Source organism: Ambystoma mexicanum, chromosome 4q (genome assembly GCF_040938575.1).
Source record: "Ambystoma mexicanum isolate Mex_15411 chromosome 4q, UKY_AmexF1_1, whole genome shotgun sequence".
Classification (NCBI taxonomy): domain Eukaryota; kingdom Metazoa; phylum Chordata; class Amphibia; order Caudata; family Ambystomatidae; genus Ambystoma; species Ambystoma mexicanum.
In genome coordinates this window covers 1,121,704,115-1,121,731,502 of record NC_090928.1, presented here as the reverse complement: position 1 = coordinate 1,121,731,502, position 27,388 = coordinate 1,121,704,115, and the positions used below count along the sequence as shown (strand labels likewise).

At 49.1% G+C, this 27,388-nt stretch overlaps 1 protein-coding gene across 3 annotated transcripts in view; it reads left to right on the top strand.

Moving 5' to 3' along the window:
• Positions 1 to 27,388, top strand: part of EPHX1 (epoxide hydrolase 1) — a 325,954-nt gene that overhangs the window by 171,916 nt on the left and 126,650 nt on the right. The window lies entirely within an intron of this gene.

Sequence of the window (27,388 nt, the reverse complement as noted above, 5' to 3'; positions counted from 1 at the left end):
CAATGTTCTCTCCCTAAATACTCGCTTGCGCGAGTCCTGCACGCCTCCAAGTCCAACTTTGACTGTCAAACATTTCTCTAAGCAGAGAGTGGGGCGGAGGGGGGGGGCAAGTCTCTCTCCATGGCTACCTTTGGACCAGTCTCCCTGCCCCTCTCAGACTTGAGCCAGACCACCTTAAGTTACGGAAACAATTCAAAACCTCTTTCCCTTCCCTGCTAATCACCCCACTGCCACAGTGACCGACAACCTTATCCTCATGAACCTCACAGGCTCTTGGGCCCTTCCCTGCCACTACCAGCAGCCCACCACGGCTGTTTGGGCCCCTGTCGGGTGGCTCCACTTACCTGGCACTATCTTTGGGAGGGGGGTGTTACTTTGAAACACTATTCTGTTCTATAAAGCACCTTACAAATGTCCAATAAATAAATATAATTGATATGAACATGATGGGGTGCAAAGTATGACAAAGTACGTGCCCAGCACATTCTGCGCACGCATCAACCCCCATAGACGTCCACTGACTCTCATACGGGATTTAACAAGGCATTCCAAATGAGGTGTTCAACCAACTCCAGTTTAAACTGTGTGCGTGTCTGGATGATTCCCAAGGATTTGGTCTCCAAGTTTCGTATTTTATGGCTGTGTTTGTGCCCAGGCCGCTCTTCTAGCTTGTCTCCTTTTTGTTTTGGTCAGGGCTTCTTCCTTTCTTTTCCCCATCTTTACCTTGGCCAGAGCATCTGCTCTACCTTTCTGGCACCTTTCCCAGAGATTCAGTGGTTTTGTGTTGCCGCTTTCTTGGTCCGGGCATTTACTTTTCTCTTCCCATTCTCTCTTTGGCCCGGGGTTCGACCTTTTCGCTCTCTTCTTTGGCCATACTCTCTGCTTTTTCTTTTTCTGTCCTTTTCACAGGCCACCATTATTTCTTCTGTTTACACGCTATAACTGCTGTTTTTCTCCTTGCGTTTTGGTGTCCCACACACCACATTCTCTGCCTTTCCATGGCCCAGCCTCTGTCTGTTCACTGGCCACAGACCGTCTCTTTCCCTTTGGATTATGTCCCCAGCTCACCACCCTTTTTTGTCTGGGGATGAGCTGCCTGCTCACCCCTTTTTCTTCGTCTTTCGTATTCTCTTCCACTTTCCTCCCCTGTGGATATTCTTTTTCTCCTCCAATTCCGTTTTGCCTTCCTACACTCTCTGGGTTTTACTTTTCACTCTACATCCCTCCACTCCCCTCTGTCCTTTACCTTCTAACTTGAGGGTTTTCTCTTTCAATCCACTTTCTTCCACTTACTAGGGCTTATTGGGTGCCCCACCCTCATTCTTCTAATAGTCTCTCATCTACTCCACTCCAACTTGCTCACCAGTAGCTCTCCAGCATTTGCTATCTGTGTACTCCAAAACTCCCTTCCCCTTCTGCCCTGGAAGCTGGCCTTCATAGAAGGCTTGGGCTGAAGGCCGCCTTCCTGGGTAGCTGAACATGTTTGGCATTGTGACTAAGCATGCTCAATGACAGGACTCCTTTGTAGTTCTGAGTCTGCAATAGAAGTCTTTAACTAGGTCTGCTACCAGTTTGGATTTCTTTACTGTGTGTTGATGCAAGAGTTTCTCCCATTTGATTTCAATGGAGGTATAGGCTACAGATACGTTCTGCAGAGGTAGTGGCTGTAGGGAACCTGTTCCCCTTTTCCCCAAGTCTCCCTCTAGTATGGAGAGGTGGAGTCCTGTGCATATCTGAACGCTTCACAGGGGAGAGCTGCGATTCCCTCTGTCGCCATGCTAAGTGGGAGAGGTCTTTCTACCTGCAAAAGGGGCTTCAACATTGCCGAAAGCAACACAGAGCTCATCACAACAGCACACGAGTCACTTCTTTCATCTGCGTGAGGCTGGCCCCTCTGACTCCGGCTGCTAATCTTAGCATGGCATCCTCCATTCAGCCCACAGCCACCTGCACCATCAAGTGACGAACAGGGCGGCTGGGCCAGGACTCCTCACCCGGCCTGCCTTGTAACCGCAGGCTGGTGATCCTGCTTCCCTGTCCAGCCATTGGATGCTCCGCCCCACTTCGGCACTTGACTAATCTTTCCCCCAGTCTCTTTGCCTTTGAGCTATAGATTTTCTGTGTTCTGCTAATTGCTTTTGAGCAGCAATTATGTCTTTGCTCAGACCCGCCCTCACTATGCACTGCTCTTACTCTCTTCCTTTCTCTTCTACTTCTCTCTTTATTCTCATCTGCTCAACACCATTTCAATTCTTTTCCTATCCCTATCATCTCTTTCTCAACGCCACCCTTCTTCTCGCTCACCTACTCTCTCTTCACAAAACCTCCAAACCTAACTTTCATCACACGTTCTGTTCTCATGTGCTAGTAAAGCATGCCACGCCACGGTAATGAAATGTCCATACTGGCTGCCCTAATGTAGTCCCCTATATAAGAACAATCGGAAGTTCACGTTTCCCATAATGCTCGTAATACATGACATGCCACATGTAAGAATACGTCCATGCTGGCTGCTCCAGGGCCCTCCTGCAAGCCCCTCAGCTTTGCTGACTACCCGCACAAACACATATTCGTAGCCATTCACAAATGCACACATGCAACATACACACACTTATCTCTTTCTCATGTGGACCAATACCCAGTATTCACACTGCACTCTTATTCACACAAGCACACATTCACAACCATGCACAACATTCACACATGCAAACATGCATGCACACCCTTTCATGAAGCATATACACAAACGCCTACAAATGTTTTTTTCCTTCGCGGCTTCAAATGCAGATTTGTCATTTCTCCAGGTCCTCTGGCTACCGCGCACCAATCGGGCAGAAAGCCGGAGGAAGCCCTGGCTGGTTACTGACATGTGCGGTGGAGCCAGAGCACCAGAAACCACTGTCCCAGGACACTACAAGGTGCAGGAGTGCCACCTACACACATTTGGCCTTGCAGTTTCACCAGATTGCTTGCCCAATAGGCCATGCAAGACTGTGTAAGCAAAAGCGGATCACCACTGTTCTTTCTACAGTTTTCTGCTTGGATACCGCAGTGAGAGCAATTATTGTGCAACTTGCAGTAATGCAGTCCAATGCCGACAACTAGAGGTGGAGGAGGTAATGCAGTTGCATTGATTTGTACAGGAAGTTGTCGAACCGATCTCCCAAACAAACTCTGTAGGTTTAGTGCCTGGTGTAGAGAGGTGAGTGTGAAATCTGTAGGTCAAGGGTTCGAATATGAATAGGGCTGACTGAGCCTATCATTTTAAAGCTGTACAATTGAAATGATCATCACAAATGGAACTGTATCTTGGTGTCCATATCTGCGATGAATACCATTCGCTCTGACCTCATGCACCCCAGGGCCTTTTTCTCCAGAAACTATTCTTGGGAAATATGCAGAAGGGGCTGCATACCCTTGTGCATTGGATTTAGTTTATTTGTTTTTAAAAAACCATTTACCACAAACGGTGGACCAGGGGAAATGGTGTGAGTGTGCCATGGCCATATGTACATTGCCATCTCACACTCTGGGTGGTGGCGGGAGAGAATCTGGGGGGGTTCTGTTATTATGGGCTAATGGATCACGGAATCATTAAAAGGCATTCTCCAGCATGGGGTCTGGCATGGATTCACATGCTCATGAATATTCCCCGTCGTCAGGCTGGGAATCCTCGGTAAAGAAAAAATCAGTATCAGTTTCGTTTCTGATCTGTCTTTCGTAGTAGTAACCAATCACTGATCTCTGCATCATACTGACCACAGCCAATGACTGCCCTCTACCTAAGCCCCGCCTCTGGCAGCCATCTTCAGATTTTTACTGCACGTTCAAGTGTTGGGATCCTCGTGCTATTGCTCTCAAGCGTTAGTGCTATTTTTTCACGTTTTTTCTCCAAAAACTTCTATTTTTCGGTCAAAAGAGCCTCAAGCTCCACCGTTTCTTCATCCGATCAACGGGGACCCGTGTCGGATTCTTCTACGCCCCTCAAGGGTGCAGATTTCGTCGAGCCACGCTTTTGGAGGACTCCAGAAGTTTCTCAGGCCCATCTCGGACATGGCCCAGGAGAAGGGAAGCTCGACGCCCGGAAAGCTGTTCAGGGTCTGCCCTGGATGCTAGCTTCAGAATATCTTTAAGGAGGACGAACACTCCCTTTGTCTTTACTGCCTACATGAGGACAAGACGCACGTGGAGAAGGACTGTGCGTTTTGCGGCAATATGTCGGAGCGGACCATGAAGGACCGCCATCAACTTCTCGCCAACTGGCTGGAAGGGAAGAGCCCGTCAGGCGAGAAGAAGTCGAATAAGTCCGAGCGGTCTTCTAAGACCTTTGAGGACGCCCCGGCGACGGGGGTCCAACACAAGGCCAAGAACTGCGAGTCCGCTGGCACCGGGAGCGCCGAACGGTCGGGCTCTACGGGCGCCAGGCAGGGCGCCTCCTCCCCGGCGCCATCAACCACGAGCCAACGCTCTGGTTCGGGTAAGAGGAAGGCCGAGCACCCGGCGAAGCTCCTGGAGAGACCCCGGTCGAGCTCGAAGGCCCCATCGGAGGGGTAGCGAGGCAGTGACCCTCCCCCCAAGGAGAAGGCGGTGAGCGCACCTAAGGTGGTGAAAGCCTTAATCCATCCGGCCAAGGCCTCTATCGAGACAGTCGCGGCGGCCCTGGCTCAGCCTGTGGAGGCTACACCAGTGGTGGCGACCTCGGGGCTCAGTCTCCCTGCCACCGCGGAGGGAGTCCTCTTTTATGCCCATCGACAGGACCCCCGTGAAACCTCCGATGGAGAAGAAAAAGGGGGGGCAGGAGGTCGTCGTGGATTCGGCCTCAACCTCTGAGGAAGAGCTGATCGAAGTCTTAAGCCACGGCGTTGGCGTGGAAGAAGACCAGCCCGTCGGGAGGGATCCCGACGTAGGAGACGACGATAACGTCGAAGGTGCCGACGGGGCCCCTTTCCGCCCGTCGGACTCCCCTCAACCAGTGCCGCAAGACAACTCGGCGGCCATTTTGTTGGCTATACAGTCCTTATGCTCGGAGATAAGGACGAGACTGCCGTTACCACCAGCGGAGGAACCGCTCCCGACGGGGGACCCGGAGCCAGGCCCTTCTGGGAGCCCTCCCCCTAAGAGAAGAAGGATTCATCCTCCACCTCCTTTTCAGCCATCGCGCCCTGTTCAGCCCTCCTCCCCGTCCACGACTCGTGGGGATGATACGGGGACTGACACGGCCGCGACGGGTACGGACGACAAGGTTTACGACGAGGATCTGCCGTCGTCACCTCCCACCCGGGCTTCCTCGCCCGACGAGATTGGATCGTTTCACTCCATGATCGCCAGGGCATCCGAGCTTTTCCAGCTCTGCCCGGAAGAGAAGAAGGAAGGTTTCCTTTATCAACGGCGCGAGGCCAAGAGGAAGACGGTCCTCTCTGTACCTCTACTGGACAATATTTGGTATGAGGGACTCGCCCTCCTCAAGAACCCATCCACGACGCCGGCTGGAAGGGATCGGTACGAGAAGAAGTACCGGGTCCCGGACGCGGCCCCCTTGTGCCTTCAGGCACAGCCGACCCCGGACTCGGTCGTCTCCGCGGCGGCCTGGAAGAAAGCGGGGGGGGGCGCGGCCTCTACGTCGACCTCCCCGCCGGACGGCGAGGGAAAGAAATTAGATACGATGGGACGCAGAGTCATCTCGTCTGCAGCGACGACGATTAAGGCGGCCAACGCCTTGGCTATCGTAGCCCGCTACGACAGGGAGTTGTGGTACAAACTGGCCCCCCTGCTGGACTTCCTACCGGACGACAAGAGGGCGGAAGCCCTAGAGATCTTGCAGGAAGGAGAGGTGGCGTCGGACCACGCCATTACGATTGCGACGGACATCGCTGACACTGGATTTCGCCAGTTGGGCAACAGCGTGTGCCTTAGGCGGCGTGGATGGCTCAAGGCTACTGACTTCCGTCAGGACGTGCAGACCAGAGTCTTGGACATGCCGTTCGACGGAAACAACCTGTTTGGGAAAACAGTGGACGATTCCCTTCAAGCCATCAAGGCAGACACAGAGACGGCCCGGGCTCTTGGGGTTCTCCAGCAACGGCGGCCGCCCTTTCGGAGCGGCGGAGGCAAACGGGGTGCCTCCAAAGGTTCCAGCGGCGGATTTTCCACCTACCGTCAAGCGGCCCGTTCGGCGTCGCAAGAAGCTTACAGGGGACGAGGCAAGTCAGGCGGAGCCCGCCGTCGTCGCCAAGGAGGACAAGGCGGCAAAGCCTCGTCGAAGCAGGACTGAACCGGCCGTGGGGTCGGGGCCCCCACCGAAGCACCCCGGTGGGAGGCCGGCTGGCGAGCTTCGTCAGCGTGTGGGAGTCAATCTCCACCGACCGTTGGGTGCTGGACGCCCTAGCCCAGGGTCACGCGCTCGAGTTTCTAAAGAGGTGCCTGCGCGTCCCCCCTGTGGCCAGGAAAGAACATCACATCCCTCAACTTCTCTTGGAGGTAAAGGCGATGCTCAAGAAGGGCGCCATCGAGCTCGTCCCAAAAAGGCTTCGGGGCTCCGGAGTTTACTCAAGATACTTCCTCGTGAAGAAGAAGACGGGAGGATGGCGTCCCATCCTGGACCTACGACGACTGAACAAATTCATCAAGGCACAGAAGTTCCGGATGGTCACCCTCCAACACGTCCTGGGTCAGCTGGAGGAGGGCTATTTCCTGTCGTCGTTGGATTTGGAGGATGCCTACTTCCATATACCCATCCTAAAGGGACACCGAAAGTTTCTCAGGTTCGTGGTCCAAGGACGTCACTATCAGTTCAGAGCCCTTCCCTTCGGGCTGAGGTCGGCACCCAGGGTGTTCACCAAGTGCCTCGCACCGGTGGCGGCGCAGCTGCACCGAGAGGGGATCCACGTCTACCCCTACCTGGACGACTGGCTCATCCGAGCAAAAACGAAGGAGCTCGCCGTGGAGCACACGGCAAGGACCGTCCAACTTCTCACAGACCTGGGATTCTCCATAAACTACGCCAAGTCCCACCTGGTGCCCGTGCAAGACGCACTGTTTCTGGGAGCGAAGCTCGACAGTGTCGCTTCTGGCCTCTCCGTCAGAGGAAAGGACGAGGGCCATCTTGGGCAAGGTGCAGCGGATCCTGGTTGCGGACGCGGCCAGAGTGAGGTCCATCAAGTCCCTCCTCGGAATGATGTCTTCTTGCATTTACCTCATCCGCCTGTGCAGGCTCCGGATGCGCCCGTTGCAGGAGTTCCTGGACGCGCGCTGGATCCAGACGGGCAGCTTCGAGGAGAGGATCACATTCGACAAGAGTTTCCGACGAGCGATCCGGTGGTGGGGCACCCGCGCGCATCTGACGGCGGGCATGGACTTCCAGACCCTCGGCCACCAGGAGACAGTGACCACGGATGCCTCCCTGGAAGGGTGGGGAGCGCACACCGAAAATCTGCACGCGAGAGGCCTTTGGCTCCCGACGGAGAAGTCCCTCCATATCAACGTCCTGGAGCTCCGTGCAGTGTTTTGGGCCCTCAGGTCCTTTCTTCCGTCCCTCAAGGGCAAGGTGGTGAGGATCTTCACCGACAACACCACCACCATGTTCTACATCAGGAAGCAGGGCGGAACCAGGTCCCCAACCCTGTCCAGGGAGGCGCAGCATCTGTGGCATTGGGCCGTCGCCCAAGGGATGTTTCTGGTGCCGTTTCATCTGGCAGGGATAAAAAACACCATCGCCGGCTCACTCAGCAGGGAGCTGCGCTTGTGCCACGAGTGGGAATTACGCCAGGATCTAGTGGACCGCCTCTTCCGACGGTGGGGCACACCCCAGATCGATCTGTTCGCGACGGCGACAAACTCCAAGTGCCGGAGGTTTGCCAGCAGGTTTCCCAGCCGAGGAGCATGGGCGATGCGTTCTCGTTCCCCTGGGAGGGCCTGTTTCTATACGCGTTCCCTCCATTGCCATTGCTGATCCAGCTCATCAACCAGCTCAAGAGGTCACGGTGCAGGATGATCCTCGTCGCACCTGCGTGGCCGAGGCAGATATGGTTCCCGGACCTTCTGGACTTGTCAGCGTCCCCGTCAATCAAGCTGCCGGTGGACGCGGATCTTCTCTCCAGGGAAGGAGGCGCCATCCTCCATCACGACCCGAAGTCGCTGAGCTTGCAGGCCTGGCTCCTGCAGCGTTAGAGTTTGGAGGATACGACATACCGGCTGACTGCAGAGAGGTTTTTGCAAAGGCCAGGGCGTCCTCAACTCTTAAATGCTACGGACACAAATGGAAGAGGTTCTCTGTCTGGTGCCACGCACAGAAGATTAACCCTCTACGGATTACGGCTCCCCAAGTACTGCCGTACCTACTGACGCTGGCCAAAGATGGACTGGCGCACGCGTCCATCAAGATTCATCTTGCTGCGATCTCCCGATACACCAGAACCACGGGGCGGACGTCTTTGTGGTCTCATCGTCTGGTGAAAGAGTTCATGAAGGGACTGTTCAGATCGTTCCCGCCGGTGAAGGCTCCGGCCCCGTCGTGGGAGCTCAACGTGGTGCTGACCAAGCTTATGGGACCTCCGTTCGAGCCTCTGCACTTGGCTCCGTTGAAGTTCCTGTCGTGGAAAACAGCGTTTCTTGTGGCCATCACCTCCGCACGACGGGTGGGAGAGATCCAGGCCCTTTCCTGCAAGGCCCCGTACTTGACTTTTCACGACACGAGGGTAGTGCTCAGGACGCACCCCTCCTTCATGCCCAAGGTGCCGTCGGACTTCCACCTCAACGAACCCTTGGTGTTGCCTGTTTTCTTCCCGTCGCCTACGTCGCCGGCTGAAAGGACTTTGCACTCGCTGGATGTGGCTAGAGCACTGAAGTTCTACGTGGACCGCACAAAGTGTTTTCGGAAGACGTCACAACTCTTTGTGAACTTTGGACCTGTCAATCAGGGGAAGGCTCTCTCGAAGGCTTCCATTTCCAGATGGCTCTCCGGCTGTATCATGTACTGTCATCGGTTGGCAAACCGACCGCTGCCTGGCCGTCCGAGAGCCCATTCCACCAGAGCGATCGCAGCTACCACGGCGTTCCTATCTGGTGTGCCCTTGCTGGACATCTGCAGGGCTGCTACGTGGAGGTCGACGCACACCTTCACGAAATTCTACTGCGTCGATCGGGATTCCAGGGAGGAGTCAAGGGTCGGCCAAGCAGTGCTGCGCAACCTGTTCGCCTAAGGTGAGCCTGGTGAGGAGGTAAGAATTGCTTAATGTTGAGTTTGATGTAATGCTTAATGTTGAGCCTTTGCCACCTCCCGTGGTTGTGCATGTGTGTACTGCTATGTATTCTTTATTCATGAGCATGTGAATCCATGCCAGACCCCATGCTGGAGAAGGAACAAGTTACTTACCTGTAACTGTTGTTCTCCAGCATGGGTCTGGCATGGATTCACATGCGAACCCTCCCGCCTACCCCTCTGCGGCTCTTCACTTGGTCATACTGCCACTTCACGTGCTACCAAATCTGAAGATGGCTGCCAGAGGTGGGGCTTAGGTAGAGGGCAGTCATTGGCTGTGGTCAGTATGACGCAGAGATCAGTTACTACTACGAAAGACAGATCAGAAACGAAACTGATACTGATTTTTTCTTTACCGAGGATTCCCAGCCTGACGACGGGGAATATTCATGAGCATGTGAATCCATGCCAGACGCATGCTGATGGCTATGGGTTCAAGGTTGACCAGGTCTATGGCCAGAATTTTTCAGTGGGGGGCTGTACAACCTTTGCAGTCCCTGGGCAGTTTCAACTTAGGCTGGTGTACAAGAATAGATCAGCGGATGCTGTTTTCCATTTTATCAGGAGTCCTGTTAAGGGAAGATGTCTTTTCAGTTATGCTGCAGCCAATCAATTGGGACTGACTGACATCCATTATAATAGTTACAAGGGCACCTGCTGGTCCGTTGTCTTAAGAATCGATACAAGCAAGATTTCCAACTTTGTTTGAAGGATTGGGCAGGCTTAAGGGGATGGTGGTCAAATTGCATATTGATGAATCAGTCCGACCCATTCCTCAACATCCCCGGAGAGTGGGGTTTCATCTGCAAGAAGCTGTAACTGAACAAGTTAGAGCAGCTCCCACATCAGGACAACATTGAGAGGGCTACCGGGCCTACCCCGTGGATATCCCCGTTGGTGGTAGTCCCAAAGGGCGGTGGAAAGATCTGGCTATGTATTGATATGCAAATTGCCAATACCGCTATCCAGAGAGCAACATCCTTGGCCTAGCATTGAGGATGTGATTGTGCAACTCAACCGTTCTATTGTGTTTTCAAACATTGATTTGAATCAGGGTTCTCACCGGCTGGAATTACATCCTGAGTCTCGGGGCCATTGCAGCGTTTTTGACCCATGAGGGCCTGTTTCGGTATCAGAGGTTGAATTTTGGCATTGCCGAGGTTTTCCAGGAAGCCGTTCGCCAAGTAATTGTGCCTATAAAATCTACCTTGAATTACAGCAATGATATCTTGGTGTATGGGTCATCTCAGGAAGAACATGACCAGCCTTGGTGACCACATGTGAGGCTTTGCAAAAAGCTGGGTTGACTCTTAATGCGGCCAAATGTAACATCAATAAGAGGAAACTAAGGTTTTTTGGGCCATCTATTCTGACGCTGGAATGTCTCCTGACCCTGAGAAAGCTAGCACCATTGTGGAGTTAGCACCTCCAATGCAAATGGCTGATGTACGATCCTTTTTGAGCATTGCAGGTTATTGTGCTAGATATTTGCTGCATTATGCCTCTCAGATGGAGCTGTTGAGGCAGTTGTTGCAGGAAGACTGGAGGCTTGAGTGGACAGAAGAATGTCGAGCTGCGTTTTAAAGGATGCACTGGCTGAGGCTAAGAAGCTGGTGGATTTCAACCCTGAATGGCATACAGAGATCATCATTGACGCCAGTCCTGTGGGGTTGGGGGGCGGGGGCTATCCTGGCCCAGGTGGAAATTGAAGATACACCTTTCCATGTGTATCCTAGACACATTGTGGCGTATGCCAGTCTGGCTCTGTCTTGGAATGATATGGTGTATTCCCAGGCTGAGAAAGAGTCTCGCTGCAGTGTGGGCATGTGAGCACTTTCTCAATTTTATTATTGGAAAGTGTTTCACGTTGGTGACAGACCATCAGGCCCTTCTCTTTCTTTGGAAATCCTTGTACTAAAATGCCACCTAGGTTTGAGCGATGGCGGATCCACCTGTAGGAGTATGATTATACTATCATGCATTAGCCAGGAGGTGGCCAAAACCCGGCAGATCGCATCTTGAGGCAACCCAGACGGATCCTGTGACGAGATCAGGTGATCGGGAGTACATTAATTATGTTATGGCCAATGCGTTGCCACATGTCCTTGCTCTGGAGATGGTGGCATGTGAGTTTAGGAAGGATCCCTCAATGGATTTGGCTATTCAGCTCACAAATCTGAGTCAGTGGAAGTCATCCTGGAGTCTGTGTGGGGGAGATGGAACGGATGGCGAAGGTGCATATGGAACTAGCTGCAATGGACCACGTGATTTTGATGAGAGGGTGCCGCCTAGTGACCCATTCCACACTCAGGACAACGGTCATTCAAACGGCGCACAAAGGTCATAGGGGTACTGAAAATAGAAAAAAACTGCTAAGGAGACATGTATGGTTTCCTTAAATGGACATGATGGTGGAAGAGCTGGTAAGGAAATGTCTACCTTGTCAGTGCACGTCTAGAGTGGATCTTCAACTACCATTGCAACTTACTCAAATTCCGTAAAGACCTAGGGATTGAGTGGCAGTGGATTTATATGATCCTTTTGAGCACTGGAGGATACTTGTCTTTATTGATGAATTTGCATGGTTTCTTCTAGTGAAAAAAGTGGTCACAACGGCTTTTCCACAAGTTGAGGCTGTTTGAGGTGCTTAGTGAACGGGGAATTCCAAGCATTATTAAATCGGATAATGGGCTTCCTATAATGGACAAGACTTTGCAGCATTCGCTAAGCACATGCGCTTTAGGCATGAGAAAAGGACTCGGGCGAATGGGATGGTTGAGCGATTTATGTCCTCTATATAAAAAAAAAAACATTCAGAGAGCATTGACTGAGGGTTTTTCTTATCAAGCCTTTTGTAGTATGTTGAGGGATCACAAAATAATCCTCATGAGGCAACTGGGGCAATCCCTGCTGAAATGTTGATGGCCTATCAAGTTAACACCCGCCTGGTTTCGTTGCCTGATGATCAGGGTATTCGAGATGATGAAATCGAGGAAAGGGATGCTGAGCGGAATGCTGAGCGGAATTGGCGGAGTAAAGCCATTGCAGATGAGGTGTGCGGCCTAAAGATTTGAAAGTGGGGGATGAGGTGTTGGTGAAATAACAAGGACGGAGGAAGATTGATACACCATATACCCCTCACCCTCTCAGCATCGTAGCATCAAAAGGGTCCATGACAACAGCAGAAAATGACTTTCAGGCGATTACTAGGAATGCGTCTTATTTTAAACCTCTGGTTAGAGGTGAAGAAGAGACTGAATTAGGGATGGATCATGAAGCAGGACAAGATAGCCCCCAGGCGGAGGAGATGTTTGTATGTTTACTGAATTTATATAGCGCTTTGGGGTTCTTCAGGGATAACGTTTCAGAGACAATTGGCGATGCCAGAAAGGAGTGCGGGTCTGGAGCATGGTGGTCGACCCCAGAGGACTGTCAAACGGCCACAACGATTATAGAAGACTGTTGAGACGCCCTTTGAGTTTTGTGAGGGGGTGATGTCACAGGCTAACGGAAAGAAAGCCTGTGCCTTTTCTGCAGTTACGTATTTAAAGGGATAAGTCTCTGAATATATGATAGGATCGGTTATTTATAACACTCTTAATACCCAGAGGTTTCTAAGCGCCGACCCGGGGATCGAACCTGCATTGCTCCATATCGTCCAGCTTCCGAGGCAAGCACGTTGCCCCAGAGCTATCCTCTCGAGACTCCCTCCCGAGCAATAAAGTTATTCTGTTGGCCAAAGAAGCTGTGGTCCTGTAAGCGATTATTCGCGTTACAGGCCTAAGAAGTTTAAAAAAACTTCACCACTGCTCCATATAGCTGTTGAAAATAACGAACAAGTAAAGGTGAAATGTCACATTTCGGGAGTGCCCTCGCCAGGGAAAATATTGGCATTTATTCATGGGGTTTAAAACGTAAACTTTTTTTTCTTTACATTTTCAAACCCTATTGGAAGAAAATGTACTCCCTTTGTTTTTTGTTTGTTCATTTTATGAACGGCAAATGCCAATTTCGTCCTGGGCAATTTACATGGTTATGCAAAGGCAATTGAATGAAATGTGCATATTTCACCTTGATATGCTAATTTCTGGTGAAGTCCCACCCCGTTTCGAATGTTAATGAGTCCCCCAATGGACTAGAACCCTGCGCACACTGGACGTTTGTCCACGTTGCGCAGCATCTGATTTGTCAGCGCCTCTCCCTCCACCCCCACGCCCCAGCCCCAGGTGCTAATGGATATTCATCCATAGTGAATACTGAAGGCGGTTGCCTGCCCTTCTTTTTTTTTTTATGGGAGACCTGTCCCTCATTGCAACGAACATTCATTCCCCTTTGACAGTCATGAATGACTTGCACAGAAGAGTTTCAGCGCAAGGAGATGCAGCCCTTCGTTAATATTGTATGAAGGAAATTCAAGGGCCATCAAACCGGATGGCTGGCTTCATTCAGAGAGATTCTTTAATGCTGCGATGGAAGGAAGGCAGGCACGGGTTATGAGCAAAGTGCACATTTCACATTTTTTGGAGCGAGGGTGACATTTATCAGAGACACTGCTCTTTTTGTCAACCTTCCACTTTAGTGCAAATAAATAAATGATTCACGATCTGGCCTGCTCAAAGGGCAACGCCAGCTTTCCCTTAAAAGGGCTGAAATCGTTCACTGTTACCCAACCAGCCTCTGCGAGCATTCGCCATATCACTCAGAACATGGAAAAACGTGTAAACACGCACTTCCTCTATATAGGGCGGTGCACATGCGCACAAGGAACCAGCAAAAAAGATGCAGTCCGAGGAAGAAAGAGGGATTTGGAGGGGGGGCGGGTCACAGTACTCATTCCAGAGGTAGGGTGACTAGGTTTTGCTGGGCCTGTCCCGGAATTTGGACCTCCACCACCCCTAAACCCCCTGATCTCCCCCTGATTTGCCCCCCCCCCCGCCCAGGGTCCTATTCCCGAGACTTTTTTTAAACACCCTATCCCGGTTTCGGGGAAAGTGAGGGTGACAGTCCCGAGATGCTCAACTTTTTACACTATCAATAAACATAATTAAAGTACATAATAAAATCAGTATTACTTAAAATGTATCAGGCTTATTTTACATACTTTTATGAACACTGAAAACCCACACAATTTCTATGTATGATATGTCATTCGTAACACGCCTGTACACAAGTGTTTCTAAGTGCAACAAGACAAGGGAGGGAAGATAAATGATCTTACTAGGCCTTCTGTCATTCAGATCATGCAAGTGCGATAGTGCAAAGTGCAGGGGAGAGGGGGAACGTGCAATCAGGGCAGCATTGCTCAGTAAGTACAGCCAGGGAAGCGCGGCTCAGAGTAAGTGTAAGGAGGCAGGGGACCGTAGGGGTTAGAGTTACAGCCCCTAAGTGCACAGTAGGCCCGGAGGCAGTGCAGGGGCGACTGGCCATGGAGGAGCCGGGTAGCCAGGCCACCAGTCAGCGCAGCAGACGGGTAGGTCAGCAGGGGAGGGAGTGAAATCGGAGGCGAAAAGGAAGGTCTTGAGCTGCTTCCGGAACTTCAGGCGGTACGGCTCAAGTTTGAGAGGGGCAGGGAGGCACTTGCAGAGGAGAGAGATCTACACCCTCCCACCCCACTCTGCCTGGAGAGGTGGAGCGAAGGGCTCGAGCTGGAAGTTGTTTTGGAGGGGAGTTGGATGTAGTGCGGGCCCCACAAAGCTTAAACTTGATCCTTGCAGCCACTGGGAGCCAGTGGAGAGATTTCAGAACTGGAGAGATATGGTCCCTGGGGCCAAGGACAAATCTTGCAGTCCTGTGTTGGATTGGTTGCATAGGGCGGAGAGTAGAGGAAGGCAGATTTAGACAGAGGAGACAGTGAGTGTCTGGGGGACAGTGAGAAAGGTGCAGCTGGTAGTGTACCTGTGAGAAAGGTGCAGCTGGTAGTGGACCTGCTTGGCAAGGACCATTGTGGGAGGAGAGAAGTAGAGTGGAGTCGAAGATGACACAAAGGTTTTTTTGCCTTACAGTAAGACAAAGGAAGAGAGCGCCCATAGAGAGTGAAAGCGGGAGCAGGGGTACCAATGAGAAGTATCTCAGTCTTACTGCCATTAAGGCAGAGATCGTTGGAGGTGCACCAATCCTGAATCGTGGATAGTCAGGAATTAGCGTGAGAGGACAGGAGGCTGAGGGGAGCCTGAAAGATAGTTGAGGGTCATTCGCATAACACTGACAATTAGAAGCGAAAGTAGAGATAAGGTGGGCCAAAGGGGCCAAGTAGACATTGAACAGCCAGGGTGAGAGGTTGGAGCCCTCGGGGAACATCACATGTGATGTGGTGAGAGAGAGAGAGAGAGAGAGAGAGAGAGAGAGAGAGAGAGAGAGAGGGGTAATGGAGAGAAAGAACCCAAGTTGGAACTGGGAGGGTCGGTTCCAGAGGAAGGAGGACAACCACTCCAGGGCCTGATCTGTGATGCCTAGGTTCTCAATGTCGATGAATCAAGATGGTATGATTGACCATGTCAAAAGCAGAGGAAAGGTCCAGGAGGATGAGGACAAAAGGAAGGCTTGAATTGAGATTAGTGAGCAGATCTTCACTGGAGTTAAGGAGAGCAGTTTCCGTGCCTCTGGCTATTCAGAAGCTAGACTGATGGTCATGGAGACAACCACCAGATTCATTGTGGAGAGTAAGCTGGGAGATGGCCAGGTTTTCCAGGAGTTTGCCCAGGAAAAGAGTGGTGGAGATGAGGCGATAGTTTGCCGAACAGGTTGGATCGACAGAAGGGTTTTTAAAGGAGGGAGTGCTTGAGGAGAGAAGAGAAAGTTCCAGTGGCAAGAGTGATTGTAGAAAAATCGGCCAAGGCTGGAGCGAGGTTGTCAATGTGGTCCTTGATGGTTCTGGAGGAGCAGGACAGCACCTGTTTAGATGACGGACTTCTCTAGAAACCTCGTCGGGTGTAGTCTAAGAGGAGGAGGCGGAACAGAGGGAGAGATGGCCAGAGGGGGCTGAGAGAGAGAGAGAGAGAGAGAGAAAGAGAGAGAGAGAGAGAGAGAGAGAGGGAGGGGAAGAGAAGAGGAGTGAGTGAGTGAGGACAGGACATGGATAGGTGTAGATACTGTTGGATAGGGGATGGGGGATAGGTTGGGTTAAGTGGGGCTGGGACGGAAAAGCAGGGTGAGTGGGTTAGTCCTCCTTTATGTTGCCTGTCCCATTTTTTTTTTCTTTTTTTTTTGTCTCAAATCGGGTCACCCTAGCCAATGGCAGCAGATGAAATGTGTCGGGTTTTAGAGGAAAGTAGCTTTGTGGATCACACTTCTGACCTTTGACGGCCTCCTTGTGCATGGCTCTGTTAGAAAAGAGGAGGGGTCTGGGTTGTAGAGAGGGAGGTGTATGGAACCTGAGGTATTACTGCGTGGAGTCATGAGTGCCAGTCCGGCTCTATGCAGGTTGTGGTGGTGACGGGTGTGCATATGGGGGGAGAGAGCCCAAGATCTATAAGGGGCAGTGATGCGAGACCCAGTTAGCTGCTGCTTTAAGGGAGGATGGGGTTGTGCAGAGATAAAGATGTGAGTATCTCCATATCGTTATGCCTTCTGAAGGTGTCTGCGTAGTAAAAGGTGGTAGTAGACGAAGATGTAAGTCAGTGGGGGATTTGGGATGTGAGACCAGTTCTAATACTAGTGCCAAACTGTATACCCGTATTGACCTGCAAGTTGGGGGTTTTCATACATGTCCACATTATCGATTCCAATTGGGAAAGACTAGGCAAGTCTTGGTTTTAACTTGGCATTCTGGGACTTGTAGGCCTGAATTTCATCATAAACCCAGGACTGAAAGTCCCAGAATGCACAGTTAAAACCAGGACTGGACTAGTGTCTCCCGAAATAAATGAATAGTATTGGTATGTATGGGGCTTTCTTGATTTCTATTCCTACTGGAGATGCATTCTTGAGCTTAAGTGAGTAGGGCTATCCAAATATGGTCCCTGGAAGACCGCTGCACCTCACTGCTGATGCCCAAATCGCGCGTCTCTGGTTGCTATTGACACTACTCTTCTCGGAGTAGATGTGCCGAGCATTTCGGGTTGGACTACCCTTGTTGGCAGCGGGAATGGGTCTGTATGAAAGTAGTGATCTCTACAGAGAGCTAAAAAGTGGTTGTGGTCCTCCCGATTAGGGTTGGGCAAAATTGTGGAATTCTATTCCGCTGGCAAAAGAATGGAAATATGTAACATTTCAATCCGTTTCGCCACAATCCACCATTCTGCCATCGCGGCATATCAAACAGAGCAGCACATTTCTCAGCTGCTGTGCGAACCTACCATGAATGGAACAAAAAGCTGTGCAAAGTTTCCTGTTCCACTGCGTGACCCTAACGCAAATTGAACAAAAGGCTGCATGAAGTTTCACGTGCCACCCCGCAAACCTCGAATGGGTAAAACAAAGTGCAGTTTCTTGTGGCAGCACGTATCTAAAATAATCCTGCCTACGTTTCTCGTGCTTCTGCACGAAACTAACATGGGAACGAAACCCCAACTCTACATGAAAATGCCCAAAATCGCGTGAGATTTCAGTGGCGTTGGAATCGCAAAGCTAATTTTGCAGAAGAGGTCGAAGCGGAATCCGGTGCAGATGCCGCACTTTTCGCTTCGCAGGTGCAATTTGGCTCACCCACCCATGACGGGGCAACCACCCATAAAATGCCACGCACTTGCAGTAACGGGAACACTTTCGAATCCAGTTCTTTAAATTATGCATAGTAAAAACATGAACACATTTTCTGTATTAGCTATGATCAACACCTGACTTTGAAATAATGTAAATTGCAAAAAAGCACACAAGTTGTCTTGTCAATCAAAATGCATAATTGTTTCTTAGAAATGTGTTCGTGATGCATATTTATGGATATCCCCGTATATGTGGACGTGCCGCGGGCGTGTGGCTAGTCCTTTCCCAAGCCCCCCTGTAAATTGCAGAGGGTGCCGCATATGAAAGCACTTACATGCAGTGTCCTGATGCAATAGGAATTCTTTGCACTCTGAAGTACAAACAGTGCACGTAAATATGGACAGTCCCAGGTCAATTCCAAATAATCGTAAATGCATCGCAACATATACGTGCATGACGGGAGGCCATGGATTCTTTTGGAATCCGCCTGCTCTTAGGCAAAGGCAGGAGGATTCCATGAGAATGATGAGCAGCATTGCAAGCTGGCGGAGAAGGTGTAGGATTTGTATGGTGGGTTGCAGATTAGTACATTAAGATCCATGCCACAACTCCACCATACAAATGCATTAAAATCGAATGGTGCATAAGAAGCATATATAAAAGTTTTACACACACTTTTTATGTACTGTTTAACACCACAGCAAGAGCAAAAGAAGCATTAGCAATGCCAGCAGTTTGGGCTTTTGTGTAGGCATGGGAAAGGCACTGGCCAGGCACTCCTTTAGTGGCATTAACTGGCTATTGAGGTTATTGGGTGAAAAATGGCGCAAGTACCTGTGCATCTAATAGTAGTGCCTGGCAAAAAACGAATACCTGTACGCAAGCCAAAACTGTTGCCTTTGCCAATGCTTGTTTTTAACAGGACTTCCAAGAAGGACACACACTGTGCTTGTAGAGTGGCTGAAGGCAGACCTATTTTGGCATTATTACACCAGTAGCATGTTTTCAACTCCACTTAAGACATTAACTCTCAGACTTCTTAAAAAAAAAAAAAAAAAACTGTCGGGAACTTCCAGTGCCAAGTTTGATGGTGAGGCTTGATTAAAGCGAGCTCAGAGTTCCCATGGTGATGTTTTGGGCGGGGAGGGGCAGGAACTGGGTAGGAATGGCCACAGGGATTAGTATGGCCACGGGCAGTCGATAGCTTGTGGGGGGCCATTTGCCTACTATGTGTCCCTCATATGCCATTTTTCTTGATCTCTACTCTAATACTATCGTTTTTGGTTATAGGTGGTTCTAAAGCGCCACCTAATAGCCAAACTTGACTGATTGGCTCCAAGCAGCAGCCTATGTTAAGCTAACCTCTCTGCTAAACTAGGAGGAGGAGCCTGCAGAAAAGCAATGGGATTTACAGTCGGTTCTAAGCGGTATGCTTAAAATGTATTTGAACATGTCCTACAGTAAATCATTTATGCATCCATCAGACAATTCTGCACTGGATAGAAGTCGGTAGACACTTTATTTTGGGCACACCACCCAAGCAGTGATTACAACGGTTGCACATTACAACAAAGAGCATATTCCGTTCTAAAAGATGGATGCTGCCGAAATCGGAAGATTGCATAAACGCAGCATCACCCCGTGCCCGCCTCTGCAGTCTGTGGATTGTACAGGGCTTTGATTTCCTGTTCGAGCCCCGGGAGCGGACCCCTCATCTCTAAGGGTCTTGGATTACCCTTTCTGGGCCTGTATGGGCTGGCATGGCCACCTACTGCTCCTTGGACCTCCCACATTTTGGATCACCAGCGCCACAGCCACGGGTAATCATTTGCTACCGGCAGGTAAGAAGGCCTGTGGGCACTCACTTGCACCCTGATTAGCCCTCCTCCCGTCCCTGGCATCCCGTGGTTCGCTTTACCCTCACCATATGGTGGTTCTTGGTTAAGGCGTCGCTTATGCCTCCATAGTTTATCTGGCCTTGGTTCCTTCTTCACCCTCACTCTGCCGGATGCAGCTGGCACGGCTTCCGCCTTAGATGGCGGGGCTCTGCCAGTATGTGCCTATCCGGGTCACTGCCCAGCCGTTCTCGTGGCTCATTAGTTTCGCTCGCCTGCCCTGCTTGTTGATTCCGGCAGGCTGTGCATTGTTGGGTTGCCTGTGTCTGTCTCCCTAGCCCTGTGTGGCCTCCCAGCATGTTTGCACCCACCTGTTGTTGTACCTTACCTATTTTGCCTGCTCTAAGGCAGCCTCCACACCATCTCTTGAGGCTGCCCTGGTAATGGTACCCACCTGTATTCTCCCTTGCCTGTCATGCTTGTTTTGCCCACTGGCTGCGCTGTTCTGAAGTTGCATCCGCGCCATCAGTTCTCACTAGGCTTCACTATTGCAATAGCATCCTCCTTAATCTACCTTCCTCCACTCTCTGACCCCCCCCCCACCTCCAGCTCATCCAGAATAGGGCAGCAAGACTTATTCTTGGCCTCAAGCACAGGGACGGCATCTCTCCTGCCCTGCAAGTCTTCACTGGCTCCTGTTCGCAGCCTGGATTAAATTCTAATCCCTCTGCATCATCCACAAGGCTGTCTGGGGGCTCTCTATCTGCAACTCTTTCTGGCTAAATATTCCCCCTCTAGACACCTACGTTCCTCTGGCACCAATTCCTTGGTGCCAGACAAGACAGCAGGTTTGCTAAACAGCGAGCAGGTGGTCGATCGCTTTCCTCAGCGGGCTCCCTTCTTTGGAACAGTCCCCCCCCCCCCCTCCACCTCCTTTTCCACCTTGTCTTGAGCAGGACCTCCCGAAGGTCCAGAAAAGCCTCAAGACCTTCCACTTTACCTCTTCCTTCCCTCCCTCTCTATCCTGCTTATCGCACAGTAGCTTGATTGGTATGCAGGGCCCTTATGCATCCTTGGGGCCCTGACCTCCCACATCTGATCATCCCTGCTGCTGTCCTCTGCACTTGCCTCGGCTCACCCTCCACCACTGGCGGTTGCACTTTTCTTCATGACACTTCACCTGCTGCTCTCCATGAGCACCATATCACCTATCCCACCCCCCTGTGCCCCCCTCTGCACGTTCTGAACACTCACAAGGCATAGGTTTTTCTTCTCCACCCCATTGTGTCTTTTTGTTGTTGTATTAAATTATTTAATATTGTTGTAATTTCAGTTTCTATCATCCTCTGTCCCCTCTCTGTTGCCCTGTGGGCGCTTTAAACAGTATTTGCTTCCTATATAAGTGCCTAACAAGTGAATAATACATAAATCTCATGAGGGTGCCTAGCATGTTTTAATCGCCTGTTGCGCCCCTTTCCCCAACCTCTGGCTGTTCATTCCCCAGCCCGCACTGTTTCGCAGGCAACCTTCCTCCTCCACCACTGGATTGACATTTCTATGATTTTCATCTGCAGCCCCATGTGTTTTCAGTCTACTTATGTATTGACTCATTTGTTCTGCCTGACTGTACACCCTTTCAAATTCTGCACACCTGATGCCCCCCCCCCCGCACCAGGAAGCGTGGCTTATCCAGATTATACTACTAGTTCCACTTGTAAGTATTTTGCGATCTCGCATCTATTCGAATGTTGCATTTACCTACTTGTACCTTCATACTTGATGGTCTTCATTCCAGCCATGTGCTGTTGTACCCATTCACTTACACTTATTATTCCTTTAAACCACCCCCCAAGAAGGAAAATGTGTTTGGGGCATTCTGGGTAATGTGTTTATAGTTTAGTGGCTGCGGCAAACACTTCTCATTTGAAACTCCGATGAAAGGGTGTGTTAAGATGTGCAGTGCTTTCATGAAAACCAATCTGAGAACAATTCCAAATAAAAGGAAATTTGAGTGAGTGCAGCCGTTGCGCTCCCGCACGGGTGAGGGGCCGTCACCTTTGCTTGCCCTGCAGCCCCCTCTGTACACATCACAACCGTTCATATTTTGTGGGCTTTGGGATTTGTACTAGCTTCTGATGATGCCAGGAGTGGATGCCTGAGGGCGGGGCTTCCCCACACCCTTCTCAGACCCTTGCATGCAAGAGAGCCACGCAGCTCTGGCTCAGTCAGCCTGCAGCAGTTTACTTCTGGTGTTAACTTGAAGAAAGCAATATGTGTTTCTCTCTCATCTGAAGGGAGTTGAAGAAAGCGTTTCCCAGGCTTGGCCCATGGTGGGCTCCTAGAGCCAGGCCCGACCCCCAGGCTCGGCCCTACCCATGAAATCTCTGGCTCCTCCACCTCTACTGGTGCGTAATAAAGGTCATTGATTTTGAGCAAAGCCTGACAGTCGGCAGGGCAATGCAGTACATTTCAGTGATGTGTACCAAAATGGGTGCAACAACCCAGAAGGCAGAGGCCTCACTGCAGCAGCCAAGAGGGGACAAACGGATCGATCAACCGAGATTCCGCCAATTCAGGTTCATGGGCCAAGGCTGCAGGTGGGAGGGGAGGAGTGTAACATGGGCCGCACCCTCCCGCCAATAAGTCACGTGCGTCATGCTCGCGCACGGGTAGCCGGGGTCACGTGGCTCTCCACATGACAATCAGACTTGGAGCAAGTCATTCATGCCTGCTTGACGTGCAAGCACACACAACTCAACATGCCATGTCCAGCACTGATGATCACTGACTAGGAATGGCAAAGTGATGCCATGCACGGCCCGCAAAACGCAGGACCATATCCGAAATGAATCCATTGTCTGGCACACACTGTCCGATCCCTCACCCACAAGGCATCCTGTTGTGCCATGTGCTCATTTTTTTAATGACTGCCTCTATTAAGATCACTTGCCAGGTATTAAACAGGGCTCAAGTAGAGGGTACACGCTGAGGGGCGGAGGCCACCCACTTTATTCAGAGGGTGGACGCAGTCCCCCCAGCTAAAAGAGAAACATTGAATGTCTTCTTTGAAATTATACAGACCTCAGAGATCAGAAATCACAGTCGTCAGATTTGTAGGCTAGACACTTCACCACTGCACTACATAACCTGATCAAAAATAACAAACAACTAAAGGTGAAATATCCCATTTCGTTACTGCAAGTCCCAGGGGAAACATTTGTATTGCTTCTTGGTTTTTAAAACATGCACACCTTTTAATGTTTTCAAAAACACTATTAGAAGAAAGTATCCTGCCTTGGTTTTGTGCGTGTGTTGATTTTATGAAAGCTAAATGCCATTCCTCCTGTTCAATTTGGGTGTTTATGCAAAGCCAGTTTATTTCACCTTGATATGCCTATTTCTGGCAACGTCACATCCCATTGCATTTGTTGAGGAGTCCTCCCACTTGAATTTTTAGGACTTGACCCCTGGTATTAAGTTGCATCTTACTTAGATCTTGCTCTCCAAATCAAAATGAAAAATGTTACAAATGCGTCTGAAGGACCGTATTTTTTTATAGAGCGAATTTTCTATTTATCGTAAACATTTCTCTTCTATTAATTACTAATCGGGAGCTCATTCAAGTTGCAAAAGAATCCAAGGCGTTTTTTGATATAGAGCATATAGCTTCACAATCGCCTATCTATCTCCAATGCAAATTTTCGCATTCCAGTATTCCAGGCGCAAATGGAAACAATCGCCAGGAGCACGTGCACATTTCAGCCCTTGACGGTCCAGAGAGGGTGGCACTTTCTTCAGGAGCTGATGTTCTTTGCGGATGCGTCATGCTTCTGTAACGAAGTATAGAAATCATGCATGTATATGTACATACGCTAGTCCTTGGGTCAGTAACGTTTTCCTAAATGTATTTGGCCTCATCAAATCCCTCTGGCCTACAATTTGAAGACCTTTTATTTGTACGTAAAATACAATTCAATTACAAAATATCTTTATTGGGATTTCTCCTTTAAAACATATACAATAACACAGGACTCAGTTCAATTTCCCCAACATCCCTAATAATCCAGCATAAAATAGTAAAAAAACCTCCCTGGAAACCAGCTCTGCCGAAAAAATATATATTTTTTAAAAACATTCCTATAGATCAAAGCTTCTCGTACATATGCGCGAAGACTAAAAATGAAATCTTCATCACTACAATACATTATTTAAAAAATAGGGCCTCCTGATACATTAATTTTGGCTTTTAGAAAGTGGGACCTAAGCAACTTTTTCCATTGTGCGTAGTAATTCACAGAGATTAACAGGAAATGCCCCAGACCTTCACCGGCTGCTATGACACAATTACATTTTGTAGACACCCTCTGCTTCCCTTTTTCCATGTGTTGCGAGCATTCAATGGGAGAACATGGAGTCTGATCTTCCTCTTGCGTTTCCTACACTGGGTGGGCCTTATGCAGCCCAGTAGCCTTATACAATGCAAGGCAAGGTGAAGCGCTCACCTTAGCCATGTCTAACTATAAAAACAAATGGCTTCCCTTGACAAAAATGTTTGGCCAATCCCTTATGTCCCCACTAACATTCATTTACAAAATGAATGTTAGTGGGGGCTACATTAAGCAACAGTTTTCTAAGTTGAAACAAGGCTGCGAGAATCTGGCCCTTTTAAAAGGATCTAAATAAGATGGAGACTCGGACACTATATGTAACGAGTACCACCTTATGACTTGGTCCTGCTGGAATAATTCCTATCCACTGATTTACACGGCTGTCATTTATGCTTCCATGTTCTCCTGGTTTAAAAACCTCAAAGGTTTTACTGGGGAAATATTTGAAATGATAACATTCAAATTACGTGGATTTATGTAGATGGTGATTTTTGTTCAACTTCATCCACATTTCTAGGATAATAGGGAGAAAAAGAAAGAAGGCGATGATTGGGGGCCTTGTCATGTAACTTAGCCTTAATTCTGCTCATAAAGTATCCATTAATTAGAATTAGGGTTTCCTGTTTTAGGTTTTTTTTTTTTTTTTACACACCGGGGGTGTTTTTACATTGTTTTAAAAAAGAATACAAAATCTGTGTTTATCTGTGTTTTTCCGTTTGCCCCTTTCAAAAAAATCAGACAACAGTTTTTTTCAGGTGTAAACCCAGAAATATTCTTTGTTTTTCCAGTAATTTGTTGCATTCCTTCAAGTCACAATTATTGTAATAAATCATGCAATACTTCTTCAAGGACTCTTTGCCCACCCTTGCCCTTTCTTTTCTTCCCATAAAGACTTTTATTTGGGAAAATGACCTTTCCACATTGGCCCTGGACATGGGCAGGGCCAAAATATCCAACACATAAGCTGATAAATCTGGCCACTGTTGGTGCTTTCCCACCCAATACTCATCTACCTGAAGATGCAAATTCTCAGGCAAAGGCTCTGCCAAATAGGCATTAAACTGGGTGCACACAGTCTCAGTGTCTTTAAAATGGTGAAAAATAAATGCATACATTTCAAAGTTTGGACTAAATTATTTTTTGCGGAAGGTATCAAGTAGTTGCATGGCATACCACAAAGAGGCTTCACTCACTTCGAAGGACATGGTTCTGATGGGATGTTTCGACACAGTATTCCTTGCCATTTTTCATTAATTGTTGCGTAGAATATCCTAAACTTCTCAGCAGTCCTTTTGTTTGCCAAGTGGCAGACATTCCAAAAGTTCACATCTTACAGGGCCAATGTCAAAGTCAGAGTTTCACCCAGCTTTCTTTCAAATAAGAGTTTGACCTCCACACCAATGACACTGTACAGTTGGTAAACAATGTGTTTTCAGATTCCAACCTCTTCATTATGTCAACTGCAGCGGTCATGTTCTCTTGCACAGCACATTAGACTGTACTTTTCTTCGCCTCACTATCAATGTGCGCCATAAGATCCTCATTTCTTGCCTGAGGCATCATCACTAAGGAGAAAATCGGTAAAAGGTTGCCACATCAATAGTATGGCATTCACTGCCTCTAATACAGACAACCACCGGCTAAAGGAGACAGTTGGGATAACCTTTTCTTTCATGCCATACAAAGTGCAAAATGATAGGTATTTGCGTTTCAGTTCACGTGCATATCTTAATAGAGCTCCATAATGGACCACAAAGTCAACTACACCGTAATCAATTCTGAGGACTTTAAAGCTGCTTTTAAAATTCCATCAAGTAAATGGCAGAGGTCTCGCATGGGGACGGCCTTGAAATCTGCATTGCCCTTGGACAGATCATCGCATTACTTTTTCATGTAACTTGCTGAATCACTACAAACGCACACTACATCTCTCCAGCCCTTCCCAAACTTGCTGAGGACCTTCTGGGGTAATGCTGCCACTGAATCTGCATTGCAAGTTTCAACCAGCTCTAAATCTGCTGTGATAGTATGGCGCACCCATCCACTTTTTGTGACCCAAAAAGTGAAGAGGACTGACACTGCTGGATCACCATGCATCTCGGGTGTTTCATCAACAGTGATTGAAATGTTTACGTCGCCTTGGACTAACTCTTTGATGTGGGTATTGTCAGTCATAAAAACCTCAGGTAGGTACTTCTCGTACATTTGAGTGGCTCTGGTTAATGCTGTGGCTGCTGGGGCCCGTCTGCGGAAAAGATTACCAATTGGGCGCTACCTGCACTAAGGCACACGTAAGTTCATGTGCCACATCTTTTTCCGCATCGCGTTTTCTTTTAAAACGTGTCAGTGTCTCCGTAAGGGACATTTGGCACAGACCATTTTTAAATTTTGGCATATCTTTTTAACCTTAAGTGGGCCTTTGAAGAAACATGCTCATTGATTTGGCTTGAAGTCTTTCCACTTACTGCTGAAATTGCAAGCCTTGCAAATTAACAATTTATTTCCATTGTGTTCTTCTACTCTAAAATCTTTGTTCCCGCGGATAATCCTCAGCGGTCTTGGTTTCGCAGGGCATTGCTCGATGTCAGAGAAGCCTATTGGAACAATTACAAGAGGAGACTACTTAAACTTGGAAGAAGCATGACATTAACTTTGTCCTTCAAATTCAGTCTTAGTACCTTCCCCAGCAACATCTGATCTTCAAGTCACTTTCTCTCACCCCATTGTCAAGGATCTATGCCTGCGCTCTGTTAAATTTTGTTGGTGTTGTACCAAAAGTGCATTGCTTTCCCTGAGATTGCTATAAATAAATAAAATTAATTTAAAAAAAAAGTCCACCTCAGCTAACATAATTTCACCAGGTGAAGCCACTAATGTTCGCTATTTGGCTCTTGTCGTTTATGGTTAGAGAGGAGCTGCCATGCAGTAATGTAGATAACAGCAAAATATATCACAACCCAACAGCAAGTGCTTGGTCACGTGAATATGGCTGTACAAACTAATGTGTAAACTTACCTAGGGTGAAGTTAGGTGGCTACTGTTTGGCCTCTTCAGTCCAGTGACTACTAATCTGATTGCTTGATGGAGCCAACCTACTCAAATCCAGTTTTGTTTGCTGCAAGGGAAAACCCATATTGACATAACACTGGCAGGTTGTAAAGCGTTAGTGTGCACTGCATGTCCAAGTTATTTTATGTTTAAAAAAAAAGAAACCTGAATACCCTACCGGGTAAGACCGTCCCTCCATATGCATTTCCCTTTTCACAGTA